This window comes from Rhinolophus ferrumequinum, chromosome 17 (genome assembly GCF_004115265.2).
Source record: "Rhinolophus ferrumequinum isolate MPI-CBG mRhiFer1 chromosome 17, mRhiFer1_v1.p, whole genome shotgun sequence".
Taxonomy (NCBI): domain Eukaryota; kingdom Metazoa; phylum Chordata; class Mammalia; order Chiroptera; family Rhinolophidae; genus Rhinolophus; species Rhinolophus ferrumequinum.
In genome coordinates, this window is record NC_046300.1 from 49386979 (window position 1) to 49403460 (window position 16482).

General features: G+C 36.0%; 1 pseudogene; it reads right to left on the reverse strand.

The window, feature by feature from the left end:
- Positions 1-258: 258 nt before the first annotated feature.
- On the reverse strand, positions 259-2109 carry LOC117037023 (heat shock cognate 71 kDa protein-like; annotated as a pseudogene).
- Positions 2110-16482: the final 14373 nt, after the last annotated feature.

Sequence of the window (16482 nt, forward strand, 5' to 3'; positions counted from 1 at the left end):
TGCAATACAATGAATGACCCTCGCATTCATTTCGTTAATGCCATCTTTTGAACGAACGTCATACGACATATTGGTACCATAATTCAATTCAATTTTGAAAAGTAATACATAGATAACATCTCTTAAATTTGCGTGTACTTTTTTTTGGCACCCCCCGTATATGGCAGCTCAACTTGAAAACTGCCTTGGAATTTGCTCCAAATTTAGGTCCTTCCGTATTTTGTGGGGGACAATGCTAAATGTATGCTCAAGGTTGGCTTAATCAACCTCTTTGGCGGTTGGCCCAGAGGGGAACCACCAGAAGGAGGGGCTCTACCACAGGGAAGCCCCCAGGCGTCGCTCCTGGCAGGCGCCCCACACTCTGGAACAGCTTGGTAATGATGAGGTGGCAGACTTTTTCCAGCTCTTTCTGCTGATGTTCATTCAAATTCTTCCTTCTCTGCAGCCTGATTCTTATCGAGCCAGTTGATGATTTCATTGCACTTGTCAAGAATCCTCTGTTTGTCCTCATCATTGATCTTGCCTTGGAGTTTTTCATCATCAACAGTTTCAATAGTTGCTTTCATGCTGAATGCATAGGATTCAAATGAATTCTTGGAAGACACCTTGTCCCTCTGTTTCTCATCTTCAGCTGTGTGCTTCTCAGCTTCCTGGACCATGCGCTTTATGTCTTCTGTGCTCAGATGATCCTTGCCATTAGTGATGGTAATCTTGTTCTCTTTTCCTGTACTTTTATCCACAGCAGAGACACTGAGGATACCATTGGCATCAGTGTCAAAAGTGACTTCAGTCTGAGGAGCACCACAAGGTGCAGGAAGTATGCCCGGTGAGCTCAAACTTGCCAAGGAAATTGTTACCCTTGGTCCTGGCCCGCTCACCTTCATAAACCTGAATGAGCGCACTGGGCTGCTGATCAGAGCAGGTAGTGAAGGTCTGTGTCTACTGGGTAGGGATGGTATTGTGCTTGATGAGGACAGTCATGACTCCACCGGGAACGAAGAGTGACAACCAACAGCGCAAATCTTGAACACTTTCACATCTGTCTCCAGATAGGATGGCTGACTAGACAGCTGCGCCATAAGCAATAGCTTCATCAAGACTGATGCTCTTATTCAACTCTTTTCCATTGAAGCAGTCCTGTAGGACTTTCTGAATCTTGGGGATATGGGTAGAACCACCCACCAGGACAATATCATGGATTTGGGACTTGTCGAGTTTGGCATCCCAAAGGGCTTTCTCTATAGGGTCCAGGGTGCACGGAAAAGGTCAGCCCTCAATTCTTCAAATCAGGCATGAATGATAGAGGTATAGAAGTCTATTCCTTCCTAGAGCGAATCAATCTCAATAGTGGCCTGAGTGCTGGAAGAGAGTACGCTTACCACGTTCACAAGCAGTGCGGAGGTGATGGCCAGCCCTCTTGTTCTCACTGATGTCCTTCTTATGCTTGTGCTTGAACTCTGCAATAAAATGGTTGACCATTCAGTTGTCAAAGTCTTCTCCACCTACGTGCGTGTCCCCAGCTGTAGATTTGACCTCAAGGATTCCATGTTCAATTGTGAGAATTGACACATCAAAAGTCAATTGATACCTCTCAAGTCAAAGATCGGCACATTTAGAGCAATAGTTTCAGGATCTCTGGTAGCCTGATGCTGAGAGTCACTGCAGTAAGCAGGTACTGTGACGACAGCTTTGGTCACAGTCTTCCCAAGGTAGGCTTCTGCAGTTTCCTCCGTCTTTGTCAAAGCCATAGATGACATTTCTTCCAAATAGAAACTTTTTGTCTCTTCCTTGTATTCTGCTTGGACCTTGGGCCTGCCAGTATCATTCACCACCATGAAGGGCCAATGCTTCATATCGGATTAGACAACAGCATCCTCAAATCTGTGTCCATCTGGCATTTGGCATAAAAAGTCGTGTTGGTGGGGTTCATTGAAACTTGATTCTTTGCGGCATCACGATCGATCGTTCAGTGTCAGTAAAAGTGACATAACTTGGGGTGGTTCGGTTTCCCTGATTATTGGCAATAATTTCCACTTTTCCATGCTGGAAGATACCCACACAAGAGTAGCTGGTGCTGAGATCAATGCTAACTGCAGGTCCCTTAGACATGGTTGCTTAAGTGTAGGTGTGGCTCGTGATGAACAGAGATCCCGACAGCTGCCCCCACATTCAATGAGCAAAAAGTTACTTTTAACCAACTTGCTGGGCTTGATAGATTCCATGGGTAAGAACTGCTGACTGAAGCCCATGACAGCCTGAATGCTTGCAGAGCTGGTGAATCAAACGTACCCCTGTCGTTTTCTGTAGGTTGAGTCATTTTCTCCCAAATCTGCTGATGGCTAGTTGTATTGGTTATTATAATTACATATTTATATGTGTTTAAGTATTATGTCCACTGGGGATGTAAGGGTGTGAACATGCAGAGGGTCCATCTTTCTATGAAGATGAAGTTGAGTGCTTTGGAATGGATGGATAAGTGGTGGTCACTAAAAAATGCTATGGAATTAGGTGGCTGAGGCAAATGGAAGACCAGAAAAGAGTTGTAAAGGTTTAGAAGGTTTTTGCACTCAGATTGCACTGGAAGTATCTCTAAATTCTTCTTCCATGGTAAAGAATTTGAGCTAGAAATTGTACGTAATGCATTTGGAGGACAGCTTATATAAGAACGCTGACATGGTGTTCCCCTCAGCAGTGTTCTAAGAAAAGGGTTTGGCTATACGTTAGAAGAGTGGTGAATGAAGGCACATGACTTCGTTTTAAGTTAAAATAAGATGTCTCAGGCATTGGCTTTTATTATATCTGATGATTCCTCCCTTTGATTTTTTTTTTAACTGAACAACTATCTGGTACTTCTGATTATGCCAGATAGAGAGTTTCTGTTGTAATATTACGACATACATATGGACACAAACACACACACACACACACACACACACAGTAGGTTAAGCATGTTACAAATCAAATCATGAAATATGATTACAGTTTTGTAAAAACACATATTCCTAGGAGAAAAAAGGGAAAACCAATGCTAATGGGGTTATGAGGCTTTTGCCTATGTCTATTTTCTGTAATACAAACATATCACTTTTGAAATAAGGCAATAAGATAAAATAATAATAACTATCCTTCAAAGTCAAGGTCCAAAAAATCCCCTCCCTGATGTTTTTCTGGATTCACATGAAGCTGCATAAATCACTTACTTCTATATGCTTCCATAGATCTTTACTTGTATGTCTGGTTTCATTCGCACTTAATTAGTTTTGATATTTAGCATGGCCAATTGTACTTTTCCCTGTCATTTGAGAGCAGGGACCACGACTTATGAAAATTCATATACCATAATATCAAGCACAGTTCCCACCATTTAAGAGGTACTTATCAAATGAATGAATGAATTGTGTGCTAGTGTAGTCACAGATATATCAGAAACTTTAAAAAAAAGGTGAAAAACTCCCTCTTAGTGTCCTTTGGTAAGCAGTTTTAAAATCACACTCTGGTCTGCATGTTGCAGATCATGTGTTTTCTCATCTTATATAATCTGAAAGCAAAGACCATACACCCAGGTCTCACGCAGAGCTGTTTTGGGCAAAATGAGAACAGCTTTATGAAAAGCAAACACAAGCTTGGCATCAGTGTTCAGGTACCACACAGGTGTTTGCCAGGCTCCAGAAGAATCTACCTATCGAATATTCCCTTGACATTCCCCTTCTGTTCTGCGTCTAGACTACCTGTGAGCAAGCCTTCTGTGTGTGTAGGGAGGCATTTGTGAAGCATTTTCAAGTTTGCATCTCCTGCAAGCAGACCAGGCTATGTCCTGATTTTGTTAGTGTGATTGCTGAAAATGGAGTGGTCTATTAAAAAGTAATGGTCACTGCTGCCTGACGGATTTGCTTCTTGCAACATTAGTGTCATGGTGATGGATTAGCAGACTCTCCAAAGTAGAAAGGCATGTTCCCACAAATATTTTGTATAAATATAAATGCACTTGCAAATGTTACTCATTTCCCTTATTTATTTATTTATTTATTATCCTTTAATATTTGCCATGCGGCCCTCACTGGACGGCTCTGATAAGTGACTCTGGGAGAGCCAGGGGAACCTTGGCGTTGTCTCAGGCCCATATTTACTGAGTTTTCCCTTTGCTTCTGAGCTGCTTGCAGTAGAGGAAGAGAAGGGGGAAAAACTTCCACAAAAACACAAGGCAGGACCAAGCAACCTCACTCAGTAGATCTGTGTTGTGATTTGAAAACTCTGCCACAGAGGCTTTTAGGGAGGGCAGATAGGAGAGATGAACAGGCAGAGCACAGAGAATTTTTAGGGCAGTAAAAATACTCTGCATGAAAGTATGACAGATATAGGTTGCTACACTTTTTTTCCAAACCCATAGAATGTACACCACCAAGAGTGAACCGTAAGGTAAATTGTGGAATTTGGGTGATTATGATGTGTCAATGTAGGTTCATTCTTGGTAAAAAATGGACCGTTTTGGTGAATATTGTTGATAATGGAGGAGGCTATGCATGTGTGAGTACAGGAGGTATGGGGGAAGTCTTTGCACCTTCCTCTCAATTTTGTTGTAAAACTAAAACTCCTGTTTAAAAAAAAATAGTTAAAAACAAAACAAAACAAAACAAAAAAAGCCAAGCTAACCTCCCTGCCATCATTTCATCTTTCACTGAAAAATAAACAACTGCTTCTGATGTTGCCTTCCAACATCTAGAAGAACTGAATCAAGAAATGAATGATTTCTCCCACTAAGGCTGGACTCAAAAGCCTAGAAAGCTGAACTATCATATATTTACAGGGATTGGGACCAAAATGCTCTTTCCATTAAGGATTCTATAAAATGCATTTCGGTGGAGATAAGGTTTATCTGCCTGGGACAGGAGATACTTTAGGAAGCTTGCCCAATAGGGCAACAAACATGATGGACCTAGAATCCTAAGAGAATGGGATGCCATTGGGAGAAGGACCGAGGCTACTTAGTTAAGAAGTACTAGGGACCTGAGCACTCGAATGGAAAGGGGGGACACACACCCATGATGACCTCTTCTCTATGTTTATGGAGCCCTGTTTCCATTATCCCTGGTTCTATGGCTGCCCATCTATTGGTTTTGCCTGCCCAGGATCCATTCCCCCTTTTGCTGGTAGCTGCTCTCTGATTTTCTTTGGGGAAAGCTCTGTTCACTACTCTTAGATTTAGGTCTGGATGAAGTTGACTTCACTGCTGAACTCAGGGTAGGGCCTGTGACCCAGGCCTGGCAAGGAAAGCCACACCTTCTTCTAGGACAGTATGGGGATGGGGGCATGAGCCAGTCCGCAGATGTTCAATTATTATACGTTGAGTGATTTAAGAACTCTTCCTTCTATACATGGAGGACTTTCTTGGTTGTATCATCTGAAAGTCTCCCTAGCAACATTCCTTTCATTATGCTTAATATTTGTTTCTTTTGTTGCTGTCTTTCTATATTAGAGAATTTGTAATGCAGTTGAATTAACACACACAATACTGTAGCAGCCTGGGGGGTTAAAGATAGTTAACCAGCTGGGAGACGAATTCATTGTCTAGCTTAATACTCAGAGAAATGTGAAGGCAGGGTACTTTTGGTGGTTGAGCATTCAAAGATAAATGAACCTTATAAGAAATGAGACTTGCAAACTGGAGTCCAATGAATTGCTTCAACCAGATCTGGTTAGCTGTAAACATCATTAGCGCAAAATGTTTTCTCTTACCCCTGTTGTCTGCGATAAGATGGGGATCCTACGACAGAAAGTGCTGTTCTTTCACATTTTAACTCCTTCTGGGGTATTAGAGCTAGCTGAAATCAGGCTTCCTGCAAGCTACATTAAGCGTGTGTTCCTTCAGGCCAGAAGGGAAATTCTCTTCCGGGTTTAGAGGTTCCAAAGGCAAGGCAGCTTTCTTCTTAAAACCAGGGCTTATAACATTAAAAAAGAACATTGGGAAAAAAAGGAAAAAGAAAAAAAGTCGTGCTGATGATGGAAACTGTTCTGGATTTTAAAAAGACTAGATTTTAGAAATGAAATGGTCAGTCGGACCTCAGGTGGATCCTAGTTTGAACAAATAATGCAAAGAAACATTTTTGGGATAAATGGGGAAATTTGAATATGGTCTAAGTAGAGATGATATTATAAATTATAGTTAATTGTGTTAAGGTATGAAAAAATTTTTTTTTTTCGTTATGTAAGAAGATGTCCTTATTTTCTAGAAACGCACGCTGAAGCATTTAGGGATGAAATGTCCTGTCTAATTTACTTTTAAAAAGATGAAGCAAATATAGCAAAATATTTGTTAAGTCTAAGGTTTGGTTATACAAGTTTCACTAAACAAGTCTCTATTTTTATGTGTTTGAAATATAATACAAAGGCTTTTTTTTAAAGGACAAATTGCCAGTGGATTCCTTTCATACATCTATTTTGAGAAACCAATATGGGCACTCTCTCTGATGGAAACTATAGAAGAAAACTCCAAATATAAGTTAGGTAGATTTAAATGAGCTTTAAAAAAATATCCTCTGCTGTTGTAATAAAAAATTATGCAGCATTTATAAATAAAAATTCATAAAACTCTCTTAATTCATCCATGTTCTGCGGGTGGGTGGGGATAAATGAATAATAAAAGCATTGCCTGTTGAAGGAATAAAATTTCAGCTCATAAATTGAACTCTGTGGAAATTATTTAAAGTGCTTGTAAGTATAATAGGTTCACCAGAAATAGTTCTCATTTGCATGATAGCATTTCCTATAAATGAGCAGAAAGTAATATATGGTCATTGTAGAAAACACAGATAATACATTAAAAAAAGTCTTCCATAATTTCACTCCCTGTTATTAATATGTTGGTATATTTTTATATAGCACTTTTTCTGAGCATAGGCATGTATCTGTCTTCCCTCTCTCCCTTCTTCTTCCTCCTTCCCTTCCTCCCTCCTTTCCTGATCTCTTCCTCATTACCTCTCTCCTTTTTTTTCCAGACCACCATTAGACATGGAAATGAAACCAGAAACAGGAAAAGTGGCTACACTCAAGAGTCAAATCCACTTGTGAGGAAAGCACGCCACTCTTAGAGTAAGGATGTCTTTACTTTGGTAACTTAAAGTATTTTAAAATAAGTTTTGAAGAATTATTATATATGAGTGATTAGCCCTTTGTCTGAGAGATGAATTGAAAATATTATCTCCAATCTACCAGTTGTCATTTTTAAGTGTTGTACAACTTTATTATTGCAATTGATTGCATTTATGAAGATTTTATAGTTACAAATATGTATAATACAAAAAGGCAGTTATCACAATGCAAGGTAGTCCATCAGCATCTCTTGAAAACAACAGTATTATTGCTGGCCAACAATATGCTACAGAGAAATCTAATAAGCATAGTGTAGTTTTTTTTTTAATTGAGGCATAATTTACACACAATAAAATGCACAGATCTTAAGTACCCAGTTTTATGAGTTTTGGCAATAGTGTGCAAACACTACCCACAACAAAATGTGCAACATTTGTATCACTCCAGAAAGTGCCTTTGTGCCTTTGTGTAGTTTGATGCCTACCAACTGAGCAAGCATTTTTTTATTTGTTACCATAGATTAGTTTTTGTTTGTTTTCAACTTAACATATTTTGTAATCATTACAGTATACACTCTTTTGTACCCAGCTTCTTTCAATCAAGCATAAGGTTCATCATGTTGATTGTTGCGTGTATCAGTAATTCATTTTTAGTGCTGTGTAGTATTCCATTATATTTGTTTATCCAATGACCTGATAACAGACACTTGGATTATTTTTAGTTTGGGGCTAAGAACATTCGTGTATAATTTGTAGGCATGTGTTTTCATTTTTCTCGAGTAAATACCTAGGATATTCTGGATTATAGAGAAAGTATATGTATATAAGAAATTGCCCAAGGGTTTTCCAAAATGATTGTACTCTTACATTTACATCAGTAATATATGAGACTTCCAGGTGCTACACAACCTCAGCAACAGTTAGTATTGTCTAGCTTTTAAATCTTAACTATTCTAGTGGGTGCATAGTGAAATCTCATTGTGGTTTGAAATTTGTATTTCCCTTTTGATAATGACGATAAGCATAATTTCATGTGTTTTTTTGCCATCTATAAATCTTCATTTGTGAGTGCCTGTTCAAATCTTTTGTTCATTTGTAAATTGTGTATTTTCTTAATGTTGAGTTGTAGAAATTCTATTTTTTTTTTAAAGCGTGTTTTTTCAGGACCCAGCTGCAAGTCAAGTAGTTGTTTCAATCTAGTTGTGGAGGGCGCAGCTCACAGTGACCCACGTGGGGATTGTACCGGCAACCTTGGTATTATGAGCACCTTGCTCTAACCAACTGAGCCAACCGGCCAGCCCAGAAATTCTTTATATATTCTAAATATAAGTCTTTTGGTAAATATTATCTTTTGATTTTTAAGGTGTCTTTCAAAGAGCAGGTGATTTTAATTTTGATGAGTTCTATGCTATCATTTTCTTCTTTTTGGGTTCATGTTTATTGTATGCATAAAGTAATCTTTGCCTATGCTGGGGTGATAAAGGTTTTTCTCTTATATTTTATTCTAGAAGTCTGTAGTTTTAGCATTTAGACTTATATCTATAATCCATTGAGTTATTTTTGTGTACCATGGAATACAAGGGCTGAGGTTTATTTTTTGGCTATACGGATTCCAATTGTCCAAAGGATATTCTTGTCCCCATTGAATTACCTTGGAATTTTTGTTGAAAATCAATTGACATTATGAGTCTATTTTTGGGCTCTCTATTCATTCTATTTATCTTTATGTCTATACCTATACCAATTCAATATTGTCTTGATACTCTACCTTTATAATAAGTTTTAAAGTTGGATCATGTAAGTCCTTGAACTTTGTTCATCTTTTTCAAGATCATTTGGTCTATTCTTGGTTCTTTGTGTTTGTATTTTTAGAATCAGCTTTTCAACTTCCATAAAAATGTCTTCTGAGATTTTGGTTGGGCCAACATTGAATAAAGAGATCAGTTTTGGGAAAATGGATATCTTAATAATATTAATGGTTTGACTGTATTTTTAAAGCCTTCTTTAATTTCTCACAGGAATGTTTTGTTGTTTTCAGTAGAGGATTTATATCTTTTCTTAGATTTATTCCTAGCTATTTATGTGATTTTTCAAATTGTATTTTTGTTTGTTACTAATATATAGAAATGCAGTTAATTTTTATATATCTACTTTGTCTCTGTGACCTTTCTAAGTTCACTCATTAGTTTTAGTAGTTTTTATTATATATATGCATATGTTAGATTCTATAGGGTTTTCTAATCACATATATATTAGATTCTATAGGGTTTTCTATGTATACAACCATGTCATATGCAAATCATGAAAATTTTACTTTTTCCTTTCCAGTATTTTTATTACTTTGTTGCACTGGTTAAGAATTCCAGTACAATGTTAAACAGAAATGGTAAGAGTAGACATTCTTGCCTTATTCCCAGTTGTAGGGGGAAAGTGTTTGTTATTTCACCATTGATATGTTTTGTTATCTGTAGTTGTTTTTGGTAGATGGTCTTTATCAGATTGAGGAAGTTCCCTGCTACTTCTGGTTTTGAGCTTTTAAAAAAGTCTTAAATTTGTGTTGAATTTTGTTGATTTTATTTTGCATCTGTTAACACATCCACACTTTTTTTTCCCTCTCCTTTATTCTATTCTGTTAATGTGGAGAATTACATTGTTTGATTTTTTTCAAAAGATGAAACAACTTGTGTTCTTGTTATTTTTTGAAAACTAAAACCCTGTTGGTCATGATGAATTATCCTTTTTATATAACTGCTGTATTCAACTTGCTGATATTTTGTTAAAGATTTTTGCATTTATGTTCATTAGAGATATTGATCCCTAATTTTCTTTTTTGTAATGACCTTGTCAGGGTTTTGTATCAGGGATATGCTGGTCTCATCAAATGAGGTGGGGATTGTCCTTCCTTATCTATTTTCTTAAAGTGTTTGTGACTGGAATTATTTCTTTTTTAAATGTTTGATAGAATTTACTGTGAAGAAATCTGAACTTAGAATTTTTCATACCTGTTTTTGTTAAAAATTCAATTTATTTGACAGATCCTGAGCTTTTAGATTTTCTATTTCTTCTTATGTCATTTTTATGTTAAGTTGTGTTTTTCAAGGAATTTAAATCTTTCATTTAGATTGTTGAGTTTGGTGGCATAAAGTTGTCCAAAATATCCCTTTATCACTCTTTTTATGTCCGTAGGCTCCCTATGTATTTCTTTCATCTCTCAGCTACGTAAATCTCCTACCCTAACCCTAAGCTTTCAAGAGTAGCTGAAGTTCTTATGGTGAATGCCTGAGTCCCTTAAAGGTGTTTCTCAGACCTATTTGCTCTGTCCTCTGTCTTTGGCAGGCTGCTACCTTGTACTTGGGGAAGGTCCCTGCCTTGCACTAGAGGAAGCCACTGTTGACCTTGAGGGGACCTTTCTCAGCACCCTTGCCTTGTCCCCAGCCTTCAGTACACTACTCCCATGCATTCAGTGAAGACTGTGGGAAAGAGTCAACAGGTGAGTGAAGACTTGCTCTGTGACTGGGGTCCTTGGAATTCTAATCTATCATACTAATCCTATGCAACCATTAAAACTTCAGTTGGCTTCTCTTTTATTTCCATCTATGATGGATTTCTTCTGTACTTGTCTCTCTGTCAAGGACTTTGTAGGTTATCCAACTTGTTCTCATTTATAAAGTGAGAGTGATGGTATTTTGCAGTTAACTATATCCTAACAAGAAGTGGAAGTCTGTCATTTGTTATTTGACTTTTCTTAAATATTTTTTATTAACCATACTCTGTGTGATTTAGACTTTTTATGTAGTGTAACTTTTTTATGCCTTCTGGATTTTGAGTCATAGTAGGTCTTTCCTATTCCAAGTTATAAAAGAATTCTCTCATGGTTTTTTCCTAGTAAATTTTGGGTGTGTGTATCAGGGAAAGGAAATTATTTATTTATATTTAAATCTTAGATCTAAATGAAATTTATCCTGATGTGTGCTATGAACCCAAATTCACTTTTTCCAGATAGATATCCAACTGTCTCAACACCAGCTATATTTATTTTCTCCTTTCATGGAGATCTTCATTTATATTAAAGAACTGTATGATGGTATTTGGATTTGTTTTAGGATTTTCTATGCTGTGTGTTTCTTCTTCTTCTTCTCCTTCTCCTTCTTTCTCCTTCTCCTTCCTCTTCTTCTTCCTCCTCTTCTTCTTCTTCTTCTTTTTTGCCTAACAATCTGTTTATTTGCTAGTATCACAATGTTTACTTTTTGAGGTTTATAATATATTTTAATATTTGGTAGGCTTACTCTTCCCTCATTACACTTCTTTTTCAGGATTTTCCTGACTGTTTTCCATTTGAACTTTAGAGTCAGGGTATGTTCTAAAACAATCTTATTGATAATTTTTACTAAGTCATACTAAACATATAAACAAATTTGGAGATAAATGATATCATTTATATCTTAAGATAATGATACATCTTTCCTTTAATTCAAGAATTCTTTCTGTCTTTAATGGTGTTTTAAACTTTTCTTCCACATTTTTAAAAAGTTTGTGCCGAGGTATTTTATTTTTCTTGTGGCTAGACTATATGGATATTTTCTTCCATTATATCTTCTAAGTAGCTGTGGTATATATACATATACATGAAGGCTATTAATTTCTATGAATAAATTTGTTACCCCAATATCTTTTGAATTCTGAAATTAGTTTTTCAGTTGATTCCCTTTAATTTTCCAGATGCACAATTAGATTGTCTTCTGACAGTTTTACTTCCTCTTCCCAATTTTAATGACTTTAATTTTCTTTTTTTCCCCTTCTGTTATCAAATTACATTGACTAGTAATTTACCTATAATGGTAAATGATGAGGAGATACTTGGCTTCTTTGTCTTGTGATTCTTTTAATGTGTTCTGGATTCTGTTTGTTAATATGTAACTTGGAGATTTGAATCACCATTCATATGTGAGATTGATGTGTAGTTTTTTTTTTGTTTTGTGTGTGTGCTTTCTTTATAACTTTGTTATAACGTTTCTAATAATTAATTTCTCCTTTTAAGTTTATCTAGTATCATGTATATAGCATTCTCTGAGATTTTCCTTGTTCGCCACTGTTTGTAGGTAATATTTACCCTAGAATGTCAGTTTGGTTGTATATAAAATACTTGACCCATACCTTTTCCTTGAGAATATTATAGAAATTGTTCCATTATATTTTGACCTTGAATGTTGTTCTGGAGACATCTGATGCCAGCCTGATTTACCCCCTTATAAGCAGCTTGATATTTTCCTTAACTATCCTTTCCTTAACTAAAGATACTTTCTTTATCTTTAAGACCCAATTTCTTTTCCCGGACATGTCTCAAAGCTAACCCTTCAGGTAAACTTTCTCTAATATACAGTATGCCCTATGTAGATTCAAGTTCTCTTATATTTGTGTGATATTTTCTTGAATTATATCTTTAAATATTTGTTTTATTTTCATTCTCTTGGTTTCTTATTTGAAGACTACAATCATGCATATGTTGGATCACCTTGGCCTGTCTTCAACATCTCATTTTCTAGCTAACATTTAACTCTTTATTTACATATTTTTCTTTTATAATTTCTATCCTCTATGTCCCTTACTTTGTTTTCTGCAGTATATATTCTTCTTCAGGTCCCTTTCAGTTTTATCTGTATTTCTTTGTTGGTTTTATCATTTTTATCTAATTCTCCCTTGAATTCTGCTGTCTTCATTATCTTTTGTCTTCATTATCTTTTCCCCTGTTGTCTTCATTATCTTTTCCCCAAGTTCTTATATTTCTTGTTGTGATCCTCCATCACTGAGAGGGATTGCTTCTTATGCTTTTAAAATTCATGATGAAATATTTAGCCACAATTTTCATATGTCTGCTCTATAGCAACATTTCTCTTGTAAGTGTTGTTTGATGAATTCTTCTTCCTCTTCTTCTTCTTCTTCTTCTTCTTCTTCTTCTTCTTCTTCTCCTTCTCCTTCTCCTTCTCCTTCTTCTTCTTTTTCTTCTTTTTAAAGAACAGACTCTTTGTACTGATGTTGGGCCAGTTGTTTCTTCTCTTCCCTTTCCTCACCTCCCCTGCTCCTCTTCCTCCTCATTTTTCTCATCTTTATCCCCCCTCCTTCCTCTTCTTCTTTCTTCTTTTCACTCATTGAATTAGTTGATTTTCTAGATCAATAACTATTTGCAGGAGTTTCAAGTATGTGTATATGGGTAGGAGGTCAGGGGATAAGCTGAGGTAGCCTTCCTTGTAGGCTTCCTTCACAACCCAAAGACTTTCTCTGTTTCTGCTGTCATAATGACAAACTATTCAATTTAATATGGCTGTGTGATTCCATGTGCAGTACCATCTCCTTTCTTTCAAGGAACCACCTTGGATCTTGGAGGGCTTCTGCCTCTAATTTTGTTCAACTTAAGTTGCCATCCATTGTTGCCACAGGGATGGGGCACCTGCATTTAGAAAGAGCCCTTAAGTCTCAGCAGTTGTGATTTCTGGCATCTGCTAATGCTGGTCCCCTCCCTTCTCTCTGCTCTTCTGTCCTCCCATCCTCAGCTCAGTTTCTGCATCACCTGCTCCTTTGGGAAGTCTTTACTTGCGTTTTGTAGTCTGCAGACTATATCTGCCTTCAAGTTTTGGTGAAAATGAAATTTGTGGATTAAAAAAAAAAATCTTTGTTCCTTTTTAACGATTTCTCTGAGAAAGGAAAAAGGCCGAATTGATAGAGCTATGTTCATACCAGAAGTCTGGTTGTCTCTGTAGGTCCAGATATCCTTTATGGTTTCACAGAGACTGATCATAATTGGTACATAACCATCTATTATTGAAAATAGATGGGTCTCAATTTTTTTTTACTTCAATTTAATTTAATTTTATATATATATATATATATATATAAATTTATTGGGGTGACAATTGTTAGTAAAATTACGTAGGTTTCAGGTGTACAATTCTGTATTACATCATCTATAAATCCCATTGTGTGTTCACCCCCCAGAGTCAGTTCTCCTTCCATCACCATATATTTGATCCCCCTTACCCTCATCTCCTACCCCCCACCCTCCTCACCCTCTGGTAACCACTTAACTATTGTCTGTGTCTATGAGTTCTTGTTTCTCATTTGTTTGTCTTGTTCTTTTGTTGTTTTTGGTTTATATACCACATATCAGTGAAATCATATGGTTCTCTTCTTTTTCTGTCTGACACTGGGTCTCAATTTTTATAATTAATCTGTAGATAAAGCCTGGAAGAATGACATATAAAATAAAATGTAAACATTACAAACCTGGACAATGTAAAAATTGTTATATACTGGCCAAATATTCATATTCAAAGTGGAGAGAGTGTAAAAGAGAGGGTAAGTGCACACATTTTAAAGTCACTTTCACTGTGGCATGTCCAAGGATGCTGGGTAAAGCCGCATTGGAGAGTGACGTTAATAAACCCATTGGACAGAAAACTCCATGAGAGCACAGATTGCTTTACACATTCTCACATCCTCAGCATTTAGAACCATGCCTGCGCATGGTAAGGGCACTGTAAAAATAGCTAAGTCGAGGACCAACCAAATAGAAAGGGAGAAATATAAATATACTATTTAGAGTTATAATGATAATCGCAAAAATAACTGAAAAACAGAAATTGTTAAAAGTCATTTTCTTTGGAGAAAAGGGAGACTTCACATCTCATTTTCTACTTTTCTGTACTGGTTGAAAATTATGTTCACACATTGCTTCTATCGTTTTAAAGAAATAATTAAATAAAAAAGAGGGAGAGAAAACCCAAAATAATCTCACTGACAATAAATATATTTAAGGGATTTTTGTTTATAGGTTTTCATTGGTAATAACTCTTCTAAAGCATTGGATTGTTATATGAATATATATTAGATAAATTGTTTTTTTTTGATCACTGTGATTTTTTTTTATAGTTAAGGTTCCATCAGCATCATTTTAAATAGTAGAATAATAGTATATGAAGCAGCCTTGATATATTAATATTTTATCAATACCCTATTTTTAGGCATTTAAGTAGTTTCTTATTTTTTCTATTAGATAACACTATAATAAATGTTTTCATAGCTAAATATTTTTGTGCTCATGATTGTTTCTCTAAGATAAATTCTTAAGATTAAAATTTACAAGGGTTTCCAAAATTTTGATTAAATGATATTGTCCCTTTAATTTATGTCCTAAAGAACAACTTTGTCAAATGATTTTAATTAAGCAAATTAGTTTGTGATGCTTCTTAACTTCAAGCGTTTCTCCTTAAATATATGATTATTAAAGAGCTACTATAGAAAAATTGACCATGTTTATTTAACCACTTAGAGTAATTGAATAATTAGGAACTGTCGTATGATGAGGGATCAACTCCTCAACAAGCCATGAAATAAGAAATTTGTAGATGCAAAATCACGATTGAATGAAGTGGTCATCAATGAAGGGAGTTTTTACAGTCTCTAAATGGGTTGAGGATTTCCTGTTTTCCTAGGTAGGAAGTTATGCTCGTTTTTACTGCCAACTCTAATCCATGCCGAGAGAGGCAAACAGAGAACTATTGACAATGAGCATTTAAAACAGTAGTTAATCTCATCCACACTTATATTTGCCTTTGGAGTGTGTGTGTGTGTGTGTGTGTGTGTGTGTGTGTGTTTAAATAGATCATTTACTAACCTAAATTATTTTTATTTATCTTATTTAGAAATTGGTTTATTTTCCGAAAAGTGTAGCTTTGTTGAATAAGTGGGAGGGGTTGCTGACTGGCATTGGGGAAGCTGACTTGGGATAAGAAGTTGAGAGTGGATCATTCAAAAATTGGCTTCAAGTGTGGTACATATACACAATGGGATATTATTCAGCCAGAAGATGAAATACTGTCATTTGCAACAACACGGATGGATCTTGAGAATATCATGCTAAGCAAAATAAGTCAGACGGTAAAAGTCAAGAACCATATGATTTCACTCATATGTGGGATGTAAAACTGAAAGCAACAAATGAACAAGATAAACAAACAAAGAAACAAAAACTCACAGACACAGACAACAGTGTAGTGGTTACCATCAGAAGGAAAAGGGGTTGGGGAGAGGTAGGAAAGGGTAAAGGGGATCAAATAGTTTATGATGGAAGGAGATTTGACTCTGGGTGGTGAACACACAATGCAACATACAGATGATGTATTACAGAAACGTATACTTGAAACCTATGTAATTTTATTAACCAATGTCACCCCAATAAATTTAATAAAATTAAAAAAAGAAAAAAAATTGGCTTCAAACAGAGGGTGTACCATATATATATTTGAAACCTGATTATTTCATGCAAAATTTAAAATATTATATTTATCTTTAATATAAAAGTAATAAAGCAGAAAACAATCACTTATTTTGATCATTGATATTC